Source organism: Cryptomeria japonica, chromosome 9 (assembly GCF_030272615.1).
Source record: "Cryptomeria japonica chromosome 9, Sugi_1.0, whole genome shotgun sequence".
Lineage (NCBI taxonomy): Eukaryota > Viridiplantae > Streptophyta > Pinopsida > Cupressales > Cupressaceae > Cryptomeria > Cryptomeria japonica.
Genome location: NC_081413.1, coordinates 698921223 through 698926827, shown reverse-complemented (window position 1 = coordinate 698926827; position 5605 = coordinate 698921223).

Below are 5605 nucleotides of genomic sequence, written 5' to 3'. Positions count from 1 at the left end.
AGAGAGAATAATAAAACCGAAACGAGCGAAATAGTATACTCTTGTGCCTCCCATCCCAATTTATTTCCATAAGTAACATACGGGAAGTAGGTATCATATACCAAAAAATCCCATCCAAGTCTTTGTTACATTGACAAAGGGCCGTATTTTTCTTGCCTCGAACAACCAAGACCACACTGTTGGTAGACATTGATTTTTACCTCAAAATTTCAGCAAATTGTCAAGCTGTGCATTTAAAGTGGAAGCTTCTGTCCACATTTTGGATGTCTCTCGCTGTCAACACTGTGAATGTTTGTAATATTTAGTATTGTCTAATCTTCTCAGTTCTGTGTACTACTACAATTTTGTAATGTAAATTGCCTTTGAGTATTTTAAATACATAAACTATTGTAACTTGTTTCTTGACCAATCAGTAATTTTTACTTTGTATGCTCTAGCATACATTGGTCCTCTGCAAATATGTCTCTGTTCTGTATCTGCCATATTATCAATGTATTTGTACTGTGATTAATGAAGATATTTTTGCTATAGTAAACTTGCATTCTGTTTCAATTCTTTTAGTTCTCTACGTATTGTATGATCCATCCATCCACTCCAACAAGTGGTATCAGAACCAATGGTAACCTAAAGAGCCTGGAAAGTGCTAGAAGAATTTGGGGAGTGTTCTGCATCAGAAATTTTTGTTGCAGTTACTCAAAGATATCAGAGGTGTTAAAGAGGCTATTCCATGGATTGTTCTTGAAGGGCTTGTCATAGATGAAAGGAATGAACGAAAGAAAAGGAAGAAGAAAAGTCTGTTTGTAGAAATCAAAGGTACGAGGTGCAGATTTGGAGGAGAAAGGAGTTTGTTAATTTATTTGAAAGTCAGCCAGCTATTGAAGATTAGTGAGCAGAAATATTCAAAGAATAGTTGTAGCAGAAGGGCCTCCAAGTCAAAGTCAGAATAAAAAATTTGTAAAATTAAAAGAGCTGCAGTTTCAAAGAGAAGCTGCTGGTAGAAAGGATAGAAGTCATGAGTTTGTAAGGAGAACATTGTGAGGAGGAGAATTAGAATGTATCATGTTTCTAAGGTGGCATGAAGGTTGTTATAGATTGTGTGAGGTTACAACCAGGAGGAAAGAGTGCAAATTTTACATGTCATAGTTCAAGTCTTAAAGCACATCTAGTGCAACGAAGGTTGGATAAATGCTACCACGCAAAAGAAAGGATCAGATTGTGGGTTATTCAAGGCGATTGTGGTCAAGAAGAACCTACTAGTGAAATCCCAGAAGTGAAACCAAGAGTTGGCCAATACAAACAGAAAGATTTCATAAATAAAATTGTGGAAGAGTGAAGCTGTATGAAGTTGTTTAAAGGAGGTAAAACACAATCAAGTGTATGAGCAAGGTAAGTTTAATGATTTTGTTCAATGGATAAAGCTGGAAAAAGAGTAAAGAAAGAAAATGATAATTTAGAAGAAGAATTGATAAATGTTAAAGAATGTAATTCAAAATTGATAGCACATTTAAAGGAGTTTGGGAAGCAAATATATGAATATCTATGTAAAATTGATGATCTTGAAAAATAATTAGAGAATTTTAAAAAACGAAAAGGAACATTTAAAAGAAAAAGTAAAATGCTAAAAATTAGAGCTAGTATCTTGTGATGTTTCATGTGGTACTAAAGATTTGTGTTGTTTCTTAGATCAATCATTTGGTTGATGCGATTTTGCTGAAAATGTTTGCAATAAAGAATGTAAGGATGAAGATAAAAATGAGTTTGAATATGCAAATCTTGTTAAATGTGATGATACTAACAAACTTAATTTTCAAAATATTGGTTTGACTATCATGAAGAAAATGGGTTATAAAGAAAAGGATTGAGAAAACATGAACAAGGAATCATTGATCCTCTCAAGACCCAATAATAAGGCAAAAGTATGAAGGCCTTGGATATGTCACAAGAAAAGAAAAGGAATTGTATTGGGTGTTGTCAATGCAATAGAGAAGGGCACAAAAAATACATGTATTGGGATTTACATCCATGTAATATGTGTGGGATGAGTAACCATTCTCAAAAAATGTTGGAACAAATCCTAGAAAAATGAGTCTATGACAAGGTGTCTAAAAATGGATAATGAATGGATTTATGTTTCAAATAGGCAAACAATTACAAGTATGATAAAAAACTTGTTGAAGTATAAATGCTCACATGTTGATATAAATCATCAAAGGTCTGAATATTCAAGGACATGTTTTGATCTTCAAAGGAAATCGTTGTCTAGCAAGACATCTATAAAGAATGAGAAGATTTGGATTGAAGTTTTTTTGAAGAGTTGAATAACAATGATTGGAGAAATTGCTATAGTAGTTAGACAAAGTCAAAAGAAAGGCATTGAGATTGAAAAAAGGTCTGAAGATTGTAGAGATGGTTTGATCAAGAAAAGAAAGATTAAGTATCAAGACTCTAAAGGAACCAAAAAAAAGGCACTAGTTTATAGCAAGAGAAATTTGAGCTTTGTGAATACTAAAGCACATGTGGTTGAAATCAAGGGGGACTGTTGGTCAACATTAATTTCTACCACCAAATATCACCAAATTTCTAATCTATACATTTAAGTGGAATCTTCTATCCAAATTTTGGATGTCTCTCCTTGCCAATACTCTAGATGTTTTTGATATTTATTATTGTCTTATCTTGTTAATTCTATGTACTACAAGTTTGTAATGTAAACTACCTTATGATATTTTAATTAATAAACAAGCGATCATAATTTATTTCTTGACCAATCAGTAACACTTACTTTGTATGTTGTAGCATATATTGATCATCTGCAAATATATCTTTGTGTCTTTATTTTGTATCTTCTATATAATCAATGTATTTGTATTGTGATCAATAGAGATATTTTTGCTATTGCAAACTTGTGTTCTATTTAATAATTGTATGATCTGTCTATCCACTCCAACACACACAAATCTGGCTTTGATGGAACTTAACCCATCATACGACTCATATGATGTAGCATTCTTACTTTCTAGATACTTATCAGTAGGTTCATTATACAGTAAAGAAGAGCGCCTCAACATGGCACTAAAGGGAAGTGGGAGATGATCACCACTATTACCCATTGATACATTAAGCAATCCCACATAACTAATGTTAACCACTTAAAACCTTTAAGATAACAATTGAATTAAATCGTACGAAGGATCTTCCCAACCTCGAAAGAGGAATGATTAAAGATGACAATATATTCCTCTTATATGCTGCCAAATGAGATCCCAATCATTGTAAAAAGAAGCCACCATTAAACTCATCCAAATTCAGATCTCGAGATATCAAGATATATTGAAGCAGTCACCGATTAGGAGGGACCTCAAAGAGATCAATCTAGACTAGTCAGCAAGAGTAACACAATAGAAACAAAAAGATATGATGGAGGCAATGTAGAACATATTGTTTTATTTCATGAAAATTGATTACAACCAAATGGTAACAACCAGGTTATAGCATAACTAGCTCACAAGCTTGCTAGAACATGCTCAAATACAAAATAGTTTACAACCGGGACCTTGAATCTTAAGATCTATCTTCTACACTCAGTCTAGCTACTTGATTCTTTGATTGATTGTATTATAATGTACAATTACAATTATGTATAATCCAAAGGATCCAATCATCCTGGAAAGGTATCAAAATCCGAAGAACAAGACCTAATGTGTAAAATCAACAAGGTCGACCTCTGCCAAGAGATTCCTCTAGAAAATCCAAAGGATGAAGTGTAGATCATGGGAAAAGGTCGGCCAGATGCAAAGGAACATCAGAATCAATGCCCAAGGCTCCACAAGCTTCAGAAGGGGTTTTGGTAGATCACCAAAATAGGTCGAGGAAATCATTAACAAGAAACTATCAACTGGTAACAGGAAACTATCAAGGAAACCGATAGCGATATCTTGCCAAAAACATGAGCCAAATGCAATGCATTCTAGGAATAAGAAAGATGATCAAGTCTTCAAGTAGATTCCAACTCCACAGGATCCAGTGAGCCTAAACCAGGACACATAGAAAGAAATGTTAAAACTGCAAATAGAAAGAAAATGTTTTTGGTTGATGCAAGATTGCTATGAATTGAGGATGCAAATACATCAGACATCCAAGGTTATTGAAAAATTGAGCCTTTTACTTTGCTGGGGTCAGATGAAAACCAAGGCGGTCTACCTCTCCCTAAGAAATCCAAGATGAATCTTCAACTGGTATGTCCTTCCACTTTCCAAGATACTCCTTATACTGACTGCTCTAGGTACTATACTGGTGCAGAAGCACCTAACCCAAACATACACCAGGAGGTTAAAGATCATGCCATGAATCATTTCACTCATATTTGAGTTTATATGGTCATTTTAATGTATTTTGAGTCATTTTTGTGAAACATTGTAAGACATTTGCTCAAGATGTGTATTTGAGTCCTAATATGGTCTAGGAGGTCACATTATGCAAATATGCCCATGGAAGGGTAAATAGGATGTACAATTTTCTTTTGTGTCCATCTAAATGTATTTCAAGTGCACAAGCAAAGATTAGGGGTCATATTTATCAAAATATCAAAATTGTCAATTGTGTCAAAAATGTTGTCAAGCACAAATTGCATTATAAAGTTGCAAACCAAAGATGTAATTGGTCTTGGGTAGTTTTAACTACCATATTAATGTGTGGTGGTTATAAAAACCATCATTTGGTTGAATCCAAAGGGGTGTGTGTAAGATTGGAGGAAGGAAATGAAGAACATTTGAAATTTTTACACACTCTACATTGTTTTCTGGGTATTGCAGTATGATCATTCATGTTTTACTTTATGAAAAATCATTTGTATCCATTGAAAATGTATTGGATATGATAATGGCATGAGATAAATTTTTTTTCCCTTTGGTTTCATTTAATTTCAATCATTTTGAAGCAAGTTATGCAAGATTTGGTGAAAACTGCCAAAAAACCCTCCAAATTGGGGTTTGTGGAGAGTTTCATTAAAATATTTTGAATGCACCATTGAAAATTGTTGTAACTTTGGTGTTTGATATAGGGCTGAATTATATTTCAAATTAATTCAATTTCAATGTGATTTGTTAAGTATTCCATGAGATATTTGATGCCCTAGGAGGACTGGGAATGCAAATTTCTTATTTTATCTGTAACAGTCAAAATGGTCTCAGTGCAGAGATCAGAACTTGTAACTCCACTGTTGGATTGTTCTCAATTTTGGATATGGTTTTAGAAACCTAGTTTTCTACAGCCTCATCTAAGATATATTCCAAATATGCCAGGGTTTGAAAGTTATTAATAACTGAGTACGGGTATATCAAACTGTCATTTACTGGGACAACATAATGCATTGTTTGGGTCTTGAATAATGTTTAAAGGGTTATAAATGATATGAAAGATTTGATATTGGATTGGTTGGTTGATAGTAATATATTTTAGATTCCTCAAACATATCAAGGTTTCATATTGATGATTATTTTCGGTCATTGAGCACCCTAGGATTAGGACTCCATGGTTGATTTGGGGTTCTTGGTTGGTTTTTCATGATGCTCTACATCAAATTGGTATTAGAGCCCAGCAAAAGATC